General features: G+C 32.0%; 1 protein-coding gene across 5 annotated transcripts in view; it reads left to right on the top strand.

Moving 5' to 3' along the window:
- LOC126755652 (protein windpipe) overlaps positions 1-13612 on the top strand; it is a 100074-nt gene that overhangs the window by 43917 nt on the left and 42545 nt on the right. For all 5 annotated transcript variants that reach the window (XM_050468378.1, XM_050468379.1, XM_050468380.1 and 2 more), the window contains one exon: positions 13365-13429. The gene's annotated coding sequence lies outside the window, so the exon portion shown is untranslated. The remainder of the gene's footprint in view (positions 1-13364; positions 13430-13612) is intronic.

Raw genomic sequence — 13612 nt, 5'->3', positions numbered from 1 at the left:
TAAAAATAAAGATTTATTAAATTTAAATTGTTTTAAATTTTTTTTTAATCTAAAAACTTTAAACTTTTTTGAGCTTTGTGCCACTAAGACAACTTAAAATTAAATTTAAAATATTTTTTGATCAAAAAAATATTGATTGAAAAATTAAAAAAAAATCAAAATTCAAAAAAAAATTTAATTTAAAAAATCTTGACTACTTAAACTGAATGTATGTATATGCATTTCTCACATTTAGAATATTGTCATTTTTTTAATCAATATTTTTTCAACAAAAAAGTATTTTATATTTTAAATTTTAACATAATTTATATATCCAAAAATACTGCCAACACCGTAATTACACCCAAAAAGTGATGCAATCAAAGAACACTTGCTATTCCTATCAGCAAAATATCGGAAAACCTAGATATGTAACATATTTCTAAGTGATAAAAGCAATCATTATGCCTTTGACCCAAAATCGGTATTAATACTATATGACAAGTGCTGAAGCTAGACAAATGCTATATAACCCAACAACTAAGCAGACAAGTCCGACCGCAGTTAGTGCGAAATAAATCACTTTTCCGAATATCTATGTATTTATAGGTAATGTCGACACAAAATAACTGAAATAGATATGTACTTATATACATATATATGAGTGTGTGTGTTTGCACATCGAAAAGTATTTAAGCACTTAATGTTAGAATAAATAAAGGTGTGTTATTTTGGTCGCCGTTGACTTTGGCGCTTGGCACTGAGCATTGCATGCCGTTGGTCGCTGCCGTAATTTCGAAATATTTCACCAATTTGTTCGCTTTTATCGCCTTGTGGCATTGAAATGCTTGTTGCAGCTGATAATAGACTAAGTCTTTTACGAAATATACGAATTGCGATAAAACTTCCTTATCTACTGATAACACCAGTTATCTGCGGTGGTGTTCTAGTTATGTGCTATTTATTTGGAAATTGAAGCACCTGTAGTTGACGTAAGTGGGCAAAAAATATCAATTACGTGGCTGGTGCAAATATATAGACATAAATGCATAGGCATTTACATTATTACTAATAATTTGAAATTTTCCGAAGAGTTTACTCGGAACAAATGTTCTATTTTTCTTAGCTTCCACTCAAGCTTATCTTATCTGTGCATTTTATACGTGGAAGTATGACTTTTGTTTTATTAATAATTTGTTAAATTCTTACAATGTTTACATTGTATGCGCTCAGCAAAGAAATCATCTGTCTGTCAGCTGCCGTGCTTCCTGCAAATTAAGAAATATTCACATTCCACAGTACAAAAAATGCAATTATCAAATAAATCATCTATCTGAAAGCTGCGGAGCTTCCGGTTAGGCTGGAAATATGTATTCATATTTCAAAATGTCACAGAGACAATCGGAGATTACAGATTCCCATGCATCTGTTTCAGCTACCAGAAGCTTAAGAAGCTTCAAAATATCAATTTTTTTTGCTTAAATCTGTTTAAAAATAATCTGAGAATATGTCCCCAAAGTTATAGATGGGAATTCGAAATATTTTCGAAGCTAGAGGGGAAATGGTGACCGAGCGTCTAGCAGATATACGGTATTAGCGCTTGGGCAAAACGCGAAAACTTTCACGCGCGATTTCTCGGTTTTTCATTTTTACGATTTTTCTTAATTGGCGGGCAGGATAGAAAAAAAACACTAAACGTCGTATGGAATTGGGGCAAAGTTTATTATCTTTGGCATTAAATTATCTTCTATTTAAACTAAAAAAAAACTAAGAAAAATCAAGTTTGAACATATTTTTAAACAACATAAAGTCAAATTTTTTTGGTCAAAAACCACTTTTTTCAATTTTTAAAAAATTTCTAAATTTTTTAATTTTTTTCGGAATTTTTTTAGTTTAACTAGAAGATAAATTATTAAAAAATATGAATCTCTTTGAATTTTTTGCTTCCGATAGAAATTGCGACCTGCATCCTGCCCGCCGTCCGACAAATGCACATGCGAGATGCATCGTTCAATTGCTTCCCAAAGGCAGAATATCAAAGATTTCGTATCCAAAAAAATTGTGAATGATGTTTAAATATATAATTATAAACCCTAAAAAGTTCGCTTTAATCAATTATTTCTTTCACTCCCAAAAAAATGCTCAAAAAATCGATTTTTTGAAGTCTCTAAAGCAGCCTCCTCCCTTAAGGGGTTACATGGGTTTCCTCGGGTAAAAAATAGCTATTTTCTGCAATTTTTTCTCATAAAAAATTAAATACTTTAGTAGAATCGTTTGTCCAGGTCTATAAGAATTGAACATGAATTGGTAAAATTTCATGAAGATCGGTTGAGTAGTTCTCGAGAAATCTTACAAACCGACATCAAAAACACAGTTTCGAGAAAAACGCGTTTAAAGACGGCATACTATGCCTAGCTAGACGCGAGCGCTCAAGTTCTCCAGGCTGTATCTCCGTAACTATTACTCGAATCAACTTGAAAACTTAATCATCAATATTCTAGAGGTAATAAAAAATCGTTTTTTTTTTTTTTGAACCCGTAAACCCAAGAAAAATGCTGAATCACAGAGATAATTACCTCGAGAAAATTTTATACTAAGCTCTGAAGGCTCGTGCCTTTTGTAAAATTTTTTTATATCCACCATTGCGTCTAGCTGATATATAAACTAGCAGATCAGTGTCTGTTAAAGCTCCGGACTACCGAAGTTAAAGTTTTTGTGGTTTTAGTTTTGTTTTTTTTTTTATTTTTATGAGATTTCGATTCGGTTCTAAAGTCGGATCGATAACAATTTAATAATTTTAATTATTATATAAAAAACCTTTAATTCCTCCAATACCGACTTTAAATTGGCATTTAAAATTTTCCTCTTTTCTAAATAAATTTTAGTAAATTTGCAATTCAACTCTTCCGATCATAAAGTTGAACAAAATGACTATATTGAAGCGTATGATTTTTTATAAAAATTATCATTCGAAACTACAAATTGTCTCATTGTAGATAATTTTTTCAATCATTCAAAAGTCTTTCAAAATTTTAACCCTAATCCGTTTCGGATAAATAAATCAATCACCCAAGCATATAACTACAAGACTATATATAAATATCTAACAAAAAAAAATATTTCTAACATTTGCTAATTATAGATATGGCTTTGTTATTGTGGTTCAACATGCTGGCGTCGAAACAGAAAAATATACATACTAATGTTTGTAACTATGTTCATAGGTGCATACTTATTTCCCTTCCCTTATTCAATAGATTGTATCTGTGGGCGCTCTATTTCGATAGCAGCTCTTTGTTCCCCTTTTGGCTAAATATTTATTTTGCTTTGATATTTTATCTGCCTCATATTCTTGTTTCTGTTTTAGTTTATTATGTGTGCTTTATACCGTGTGACGCTTTCCTACAATTTTTGTGACTTTTTTATGTTTTAGTTTGACAAGTTTATTTAGGATTAGCTGTCTTCAACCTGTAGATGCTTGCATTTTCTCGATTTTATGGGCTTTTGTGGTAAAATTTCAGAGGTGTAAACTTGAAGGACTATAATTTTGTATAGTTATGTAAATACAAGGCCCGTTAAGCAAAAAAATAATACTGTTTGTGTATGAAAAAAAAATTTTATTCGTAGCATACGAAAAAAGATAATACTTTGTTCTGAAAGTTTATGTTTTCTATGTATCTGTATATGTACATACATATATATATATAAATGAATGTTTGGAATTATAAACTATATATTGTATTTGATCATATGGTAATCTTTAGCAAAGTTGCTGTGCATGAGCTAAGGAGTTTCTGAGCGAGTACGACCAATTTTTGACAGATTACCGAAGATGATTTCGCACTTTCGATATGATTGGCTTATATCATCACTTAAAATGCAAAATAACGTAACATCACTTTTCATAAGTTTACATTCGAAAGAAAAACGATATAATAGAAACCTTTCATTTAAAAGAATGAGTTTTGGCTATAAAATGCTTATATAGTGGTTATATCTGAAAATAGTATGCTATATATATGCATGTAATATGTTGTAGTGAATCATAAGCAATAAAAACTCAATTTCGATTTTTTGATGATACGTTATTTTACATTTTAGGTGACGATATTCTTATCTAGTACTAGGGTGATATAGGCTTCTCTAATGTCTATAATATTGTAGTGATTTGTAATATTTGAAAGCTCATAAATAAAATCATACTTTCAAAATTGAAATTATAATTTACTTTATTGATTTTAATTCATATTTTATACTGTTCAACACAATTAAGTTATAAATATATGTATATTTTTATTGAACTACTTTACTCTATGTATGTATTATATACCATACATATACATATATATAATATATGTATAGTACATACAATATCTCCAGTCATATGTCTGTACTTATGACTAGGTTTCAAAGATTCCGATTCGCAAACACATTGCCGCAATGTCAATCGCCTACGTCAATAAACGAATGCAGATAATGAAAAAATAATAATTAATTATGCTTTGTAGTTTCTATCTTGACAAACTGAAAATACAAGAAACTAACTCAAACATACACTAATACATATACTTACATACTCGTATAAATATGTAGAAATTTAGTCAGCAGTTGTCATTTATTAAAAGCCGAAGCACGTGCAAATTGATTAGAGTGTTTGCTTTGCGAACTACGCTTGTATTTGTGTAGTTCTAAAATTAAAGCGTCTAACTTGTAGCTAAGTTAATAAATTCATAAATAATAATGTGGATTATTCAAGTATTTATATTTAATTTATTATGGATTTATGAGTCTTATATCAACTGAATTTAATATTCCATTTATTTCAATTCGAAAGAAACTTCTTTTCAGCGAATCATAGCGGATTTCTGTTAATTAAGTTTAAGTTTGTTAAGCTATTGGCTTAGAATTTATTAAACGAGTTTACTATTAAATATGCAAATTTTTTTTAATCATGCCAATATAGCACGTATATACATGTGTAGGTATATAAGTATCTGATTTATTTTTGGCTTAGAAAAACGATTGAGATCTGAACCAGCGAATGTTGCAATAAAGCTTTCCCTCCCATAAGTCTATTTTATATATTTTAAAGTGTTGTTAGACCCACGTGTACTAGTATTTTTAAAACTTAATATTTGTAACTTCCATATACTTGACCCAGTGATATGCCTATCTAACCACAAACTAACCGCAAAATAATTCGAGCATATGAAGTAAAACCACATTAAACAGAAAAATTCAAGAACAAAATTTAAAAAAAATATACATATATATACACAGATGTGTAAGACTTTGTATAAATACAAAACTTATTATAAAATATCAATAATTAAATGGAATCAAAGTACCTTAAACTATGTCCAAACAACCTCCTAATCGACCAATCAAATAAATTTCAGCAATTTAATCTCTAATTGTATTAAATTTGTCGCATATTAGTGCAATTTCAACTAATTTTAGCCGGAGTTTCATTGGTGTTGCCAACCTAAAAAGTGAAGATTTGACAGATAATCCAATAGCAGAAAAATCAGAATATATATAGTTATTGCTCACGAAAAAGTTGATAATTATTAAAATGAACTTTAGCTTTGATATACATATATTAGGATGACGAAAACGTTGGGACAAAAATCAGTCAAATAAATGTTTTATTTCAAAAGTTTTTTTTGTTCAAATAAAGGATCGCTTTGTTTTTTACTAAATGTGGTCAAGGAAAAATACCATATATTTTTCGTTTCTTTGTTATATAAAATTAATGTTTTTCCTTTCTTTGTTATTTAAAATGTGGTTAAAATAATTTTAACTATGGAATAACCTATAATATCTGTGGAAAAATTACCAAATATTTTTCGTTTTTTTGTAATCAAAAATGCGGTTTAAATTATTTTGACTATGGGCAGGCGTAAACTACGATATCTGGGGAAAAAACCACTTATTTTTTGTATATTTGTTATTTAAAATGTGGTTAAGCGAATCGCGCGAAACACATTCTTTACAGAACGTGAATTTTCGTAATTCAGTTGAACGATTTGGAAGCGTGGTTCAGACGCTAGTCTTTCCATGATGAAATGCCAAACAAAACTGAACAAAAATAACATGACAGCTTGATACTATCCACACGTGATCTTCAAAGACGGTTATTCAAAAAAGTACCTCTACATGGATCACATGTTAATAATACTCATTACATACATATATTTTAAAATATATGCTTCCGTTTTATTTCTAGAGGCCCCCGATGACCTCTACATCGAGGCACATAAACATCAAAAGAAAGAAAAAATACTTCGCAATATTAAATTTTCACGCTAATTTTCGACTCGAAAAGCCTCTTATAAAATCCGTTAGCTATTAAAATCTATACATTTTATCAGATGTCGTGAAAGTATAAATCACAAATGGTAGATGTAGATCGTTTAAGCATTTAGTGTATGTTGCATCATGTGCATTTTTATAATAACATTGTCAAAAAAGTCTTGCGGTATTTTCGCTAGTTGGCGCTGAAAGCGCGTAGTTCTAGTTTTATTCGTCGCATCGGGTCATGCTATACCTTTTTGGAAAGCTCATTTCACGCGCTAACACGTGTTTGATTGATTGTCGTTTCTTTTTAGTCGTTCGTGAGTTATAGCGTCGCAAACATGGAGCAAAATAAAGAGAAAATACGTCATATTTTACAGTACTACTACGATAAAGGCAAAAATGCATCTCAAGCCGCCAATAAAATTTGTGCAGTTTATCGACCCAATACAGTTTCCATTTCCACCGCACAAGTTTCAACGTTTTCGTTCTGGTGTAGAGGTGGTCGAAGATGCGCCACGCTCCGGAAGGCCTGTCGAAAGAGACCGGCATAGTAGCAGCCGTAGCATCGGTCAAGAGCTGGGCATGAGTCATCAAAAATTCATTTCAATTTCAATAAAAAAAAAATCAATAAAAATACTGCAAGACTTTTTTGACAACCCATTATAAATAATAATAATAAAAAATAAATACTCTAATATAAATAGACTAATAGTAACCGAAAGTATTAAATATATAAAATCACTTTTAAGCCGCATACAAGTTTTCCAAATATGGCTACTAGATAACGTTTCACTACTAATCGAAACTATTTTTTCCAACTATTTTTTCTCATGAGAAATTTAATGCGCCGAATGATCTATTGCCTGGAATGTGAGTGTACGATTGATTTTAATACTCCCATATATGTTTTCCCGCCAATGCAAATGGTTATGCCATAGCAAATTAATTCAACTGCAAGTATTTATTGCCGAATTTTTACAATAATTGCACGTCACGCCGCGGTGCATCGATAAAAAGTGAAAAGAAATAACTTTCGCGAGTCTTTAAAATCGGTAACATTAAAGGATTTTTAATTGCGCACCATCAAAGTGCCAGCAACATTTTATTTTATACCATGAAATACACATTTGAATATATTTCGAATACCCAACGATAAACTGAAATTCTTTGGGGTTTAAAAGGTAATTTTTTCGCTTTTTTAGTTTACGAAAAAATATATATAAAAACCGTTAAACCAAGTTATAAAAATGTATTTGCCGCTCATGCAAATCCAAGCGCAACAAACAAATAAAGTACAGAAAATCGAAAAAGCGCGCGTAAACAACAACTGCAAGGCCAGCAATTAAGTAAATCAAGTTACGACGTTTGCACTTCAGCGGAAAAACGGAAAATTAACAAAGGAAAAACAACAACACAACGCGCTGCCATCCATCAATTGCTGACGAAATCGTTTAATCGTTTCACAATTACAAAAATCATTTTTCTTTGCCGAAAGTAGTAAAAACAAGCGTTTAAAATGAAGTAAGCACTAACAACAACAGACCGTGGCTCCGCCAACGGACTACCGGAGGAAATCGGTGTCGTTTGACTTGGCAGCCAACGTGAGTGTGTTGACCTCAACGGTGGCGGCAGCAAAGACGAGCAGTCTTTACCACGCGCTGATGTTGCAGAGTTGCTAATAAAGCTTTAAACATAACAACAACAACCACGACAAGAAAGTGACATGTGCCAAAATGACTGAATTGGTGGCAAAAGCGCGCAAATGCTGATTAGACAATTTAAACGCTAACTTAGCAACTTGGCGCGCGAACTACATTCATATGTGTTATACAGACATGGCAGCAGCTAGAATTGCCAACGACGCATGGATTGCCATTTCAGTCCATTTCTTTGCAGACTTTTAAATTGTACTTTAACAAACTTTTTTTTAATTTTATGCCATATGCCCGTGTGCGCAAGGTTTTATGCGCTTACTCTTGAGTTTTTATGCTCAATCATATTTTTTGTGTGGTATTAACTTATATATAATATTGTAGATATGTTCATTTACATTATATTTCAACGTAGTTATGATTACAAAACACTTGCGCTTGCCTATTCGTTGTGCTTAATGCGTTTGCGCCAAGTTACATGGCCAGTACAACATGCGCATGCGCGTAACGAAGATGTGCTTAATTGACCCACAATGGCTGCTGGCATACAGCAGCAGCAACACACGTAATAAAAGTGTAATTATTACATGTGCAAAAGCGAAGTAAAACATTTATTAAAAAATTATATAAGTTTTGTATAAAAAGTTGCTTTAAATATAAAAATCTAAGAAATATCTATATAGTGTGATAACTCATGGAGTTGACTTGGGTTAAACTAAGATTATTTTTATTATATACATTTCTCTTAAGTAAGGTCTGCCATTTCAGATGGAAAGATATACCAAATTTACTACCGAAATTCGGAGTCAGTGGTCTGAACTTTAGGAGCGTTACGTTCAATTTATGGTCGTCGTAATTGTCCTGTCAGATCAACAATTGAGCGTCTAGTGGAAAAATTTGAATCCACAGGCACAGTAAAAAATGTTTCCAAAACAGTCAGACAACGAAGTGCTCGTAGTGTCGAGAATATTGATGCCGCTAGCGCATCAATTGAGTAAGACCCCAATCAGTCTGTCACACGTCGTACTCAAGCGTTTGGCATCTCTGTGACATCGTTGTGGCTTATTTTGCGGAAAGATCTTTACAAGATCAAATTTATGCAAGAACTTAAGCCGCTTGACCACCAGAATCCTCGTATGTTCGTGAATTACGTTGAGCATGATGATCCGGTTTTACATCGAAAGCCAGAAATCATCTTCTGCGATGAGGCTCATTTCTGGCTGATTGGCTTCGTCAACAAGCAAAATATGTGTTAATGGTCAGGCAGCAATCCACACGTACTCCATGAGTCACTATTGCATTCCGAAAAAATTGCGGTTTGGTGTGGTTTATGGGCGGGCGGCGTCTTTAGTTTATGCTGAATTGATCCATTGCGTAGAGCAAGAGAAAAAGGTTGTGTCCTCGCTATCACCATAGGGAAGAAATTCGGAAATAAATTGTATTTTTTAAAACTTTTTTAGGGAAATATTACAAAACAAATCGATTTTTTTTTAATTCCTAGCTTCTCCTGTTAATTTAATCAATATGGTAATATCGTATACCTGGAAAAAGCCACCTACATTTATGTATATATGTTTTATGTAATAAGAAGATGGTTAAAAGATGTTGAAAAGGTTGAAAAGCGAAAACAATTTAAAATTGTTTGATTTTCAAGGTCTAGTTGAGGTTATTGTGTAGGGATACTAAAAAGACTACGACTGGTTCGGTATACAGCGCCGGTATTTTATCTCAAATTAGTTTGTCAGAATGAACTCAATGATGAAGGCTTTCATATAATTATAACGAGTTTCTCATTAAATTGCGAAAAATCTTAACCTAAAAGATGTAAATTTACTTGATAGAAAAATCTTACATTTTTAAACAATTTCTTTTTTATGCGATATTATTCAAATCACATAGTTTCCTCGACTTGATGTTGTTGTTATTGTAGTGGCAGATTTCTGCCGAGTTAACAGTTCTTTGCAGGATAAAAATCCGGGTGCGTTCCGGTTACGTAGACCCGACTGTCGTGGGCATGAACTTCTTGCTGTATCATCATTCGGTTATCCTGAGTAACTTTAGCCAGTTTGATCTCCGTAAAACGTTCAAAATCTCGCCAATTGTACTAGCTTATACTCTAAAAACATTTTTGTTTTTCTTTTCGTAAAATTCATAATAAAATTTGTATCTTTTATCCAACATGTGCGGTATAAAAGTATTGCGCTTTAGTTGCGGTTGCGTTTTCTGATTTCTCGGTTTTTATTTCTCTTTTATTGAGTTGCAACATTAACTGCGTTTTCACGCCACAATTACGCAAAGCATTTACGTGCTGCCTGTAGCCATACACATACACACCTGCATGTGTGTGTGCTAAAAATGCGCCAGACAAATTACAAGCAAAGCGCGAAAACCACACACACACACACACATGTGTACATGGCACATAGCAATGTAAGTGATCATAGCGAATCATTGTTTCATTCCATTGGCATATTTCTGTTTTAATTCAATTATTTCTGCAATTCTTTGCATGCAAATTCACTCGCATGTGTGCATTAAATTTTTATATCAGCGATATTCGCGAGCATTTTTCCCACAGTCATCAGTGCTATAAAAAAAAAAAATAATAAAATATAAAATTAAAGTGAAAATATTAAATACTGACAAAATGGCGGCGTTTAAAAAAAATTAATTGAATGAATTTCTTTTAAAATACTGACTATTTTTGGCCAGCCAAAATTGGATTTTCTTTCATATAAAGAACGATAGATCATTCTGTGAATAACTCGCAAAACATTGACAGTGATTGGATCATTTGTCTTCGAGTAGTCACTCAAGCAACTTTGTAAAATGTAGTTTTGAGAATAACGAGTTTAAAGATCCTCGTATGCTGATGGAGCTGATTCAACTGAGCGATTACATAGTAGAATGAAAACAATCGATTTAAATTTTAATATGTAAAAGCCTGGCAAAATATGAAAAAAATTACTATTTATTCTAATTTACTGAATTTTTTAACATTTTGACTTTTACATTTCACTCTTATGGTATTTGTGTACTTGCCTCTAGCCTAGCAAGGCTTATATTACAGCAATTGCATTGGAATATTATTGTTTTGCTTTATTAAACACATTTAAATAAATTTTTTTCTCTTCTGTCTGCGGTGCGTATTCAGAATTCATATGAAATATTAATTTCCATGCATTTAAATGCAATCACGTGCCTTACCTGTACTCATACATAATTATTCCATGTTTTCATGCATAGCTTGGTAAATTCCCGCCTGCCTTGGTGGGTTGTTATGTGTTTCCCAGTACACAGTGCACATTTTTATATTCTCTTTAATTGCTTCGCTAGAAAAGAATTGGCTTTCACTTAATGCATATGTAGGCTCATAGAAATGGACTTTTACACACCAACAAACACACAAACGTGCTTCCAGCGAAGTAAGTTTTGCAATTGTGCCTCCCTATGCATACAAATTAAGTTATAAAAAGTTAGTATTTTTTATTATTTGATAATTTTACTCAATGAATAGTACTTGTAGATGACAAATAAGCTAAATGTAATAATTGTAAATTTTATAGCACATACATACATATGTACCGTACATACACCTTTATGCAATATGTATGACAGCTCAGGCCGATTTCCTTAAAGTCATTCATTTATTAGACTTTTCTAGGTAAAATTTGTACATTTTATTGACATGCTATAGGAGAATCATGTTAAATGCAATTCATGCTTATTTTTATGATATTTAACTGACACGTATGTTACATGTATATTAGAGTGGGTAAAACAACGGTTTTTTTTTTGCTTGAATTGAATGCTTTACAAAAAAGGAAAGTCTTTCCGTTACAATTAAAAGCTCAAAGAAATATCTCTTATCGAGAGAAGCGCAATATTCATTTCCCCTCTTCCTCGATTTTTGGGCAATTTTCTGTTTTGATTTCCAAAAAAAGTTTCGTTTTTGTAAAAAAAATGTACGCTTCAAAGTGACCTCAAAAATGCACAATATTTTTAAAAGTTTTATTTCCTCGATGATTATCTCAATTATTTCTAAGAAAGTTTTGTGAAAATTTCAGGTCAATCGTCCAAGCACTTTCGACGAAATTTTCCTCACTAACTCTAAAAACAGTCTTTCGAATACAATGCGCTGAAACTTTTGAGATCACTTTAAAAAATTTCTACAAATACCTTCATAACTCCGAAAAAAAATTTCAAAGAATATAATATAATAGATAACTTGGCGCATTTTACGTCGAGATCTTAAATTGAAAGAGTACAAAAGACAGCTTGTGCAAAAACTGAAGCCGCTCGACTTTCCCAAAGGATAGCGCTTTATTCAATGGGCCATTCAAAAGTTCGAAGAAGATCCGACATTTTCGAGTCAAATTTTCTTCAGGGATGAGACTCATTTCGGACTCAGTGGGTATGTAAACAAGCAAAGTTGCCGCATTTGGGACGAAGAAGAAACCTGAGGAGATTCAAGGTCTGTCATTTCATCCAGAAAAAAACAACGGTTTGATGTGGTTTGTGAGCCGATGGAATCATTGGTCCATATTTCTTCAAAAATGATGCCAGTGAGAACGTAAGCGTCAATGGCGACTATTATAGGGCCATGATAACTGACTATTTGATGCCTGAAATAAGCTCTTCGGTGAGCAGATAATTTCAAATTTGGGCTGGTCGATTGGCCACCAAGATCGTGCGATATCACATCGCTAGACTTTTTCCTGTGAGGCTAAGTCTAAAACATCACGCATGTTATTCGCCAGTCACCAGTCGAAATGCTCAAACGAGTCATCGAATATTGGACTCAATGGATGGACCATCTGAAACAGAGCCGTTGCTAACATTTGAAATAGATGGATAATCTTCAAAAATAAATGCCAAAGGATGTTCTTTCGAATAACACAGCCCGACAAAATTAAAAAAAATGTTTGCTTCTTTGAATTTATCGACTGATTCTAGTTAATTTAGGCGCGCTGAATTCAAATCTGTAATCAGTTTGTCTCTATCAGCTCTAGTTTTCCTCATATAGCCTTTTTATACCCTCCACATTTAAGTGGAACTATATCATGAAAACTAAAGCTGATAGAAAATTACAATAAAAAATTAACTAGAATCATCAAGGAAGCAAATGAAATATTCTCCATTAAATTTGAAGTTTCTGTGTTTTTTTAAAAAATTAAGGAACCCCGAAATGGATTACTATATATTTAAAAATTTAGTTTAAAAATGTATACCCAGTTCGACGAATTGCTTTTGCGAAGACCATTTAACTCGAACCGTGTTAGAAAATAAAAACAGATAATAACTGAACTGACATATAATCTACACAAAATTGTATACAAGATACATATGTTATTAATATTCCTAAGTTTTAAATATATTTTATACTGATATTGAACGAGTTAGTGAAACTTTTTTCCTTGTCTTTCATTATAGAACCTGATTAGCTGACGGCTGTTTTTATCAACTGAACTCGTCTCGGACTTTTCATCATTAAAAAGGTAAATAGACAATTGTGAAATTAGTGTCGTAAAAACTCCCTAAGTAGTAATTCAATCAACCAGTAATTACTTCAAGTAACTTTAACTTGTTATCATATTGCACTTACATTATTCTCTCATGCAAATCTTTACTGTTAAATTTTATAACTTATTACTACTATAAAATCTAAATCTACGTTTAAT

Source organism: Bactrocera neohumeralis, chromosome 4 (genome assembly GCF_024586455.1).
Source record: "Bactrocera neohumeralis isolate Rockhampton chromosome 4, APGP_CSIRO_Bneo_wtdbg2-racon-allhic-juicebox.fasta_v2, whole genome shotgun sequence".
Taxonomy (NCBI): Eukaryota; Metazoa; Arthropoda; class Insecta; order Diptera; family Tephritidae; genus Bactrocera; species Bactrocera neohumeralis.
This window is presented reverse-complemented; position numbering and strand designations above follow the sequence as displayed.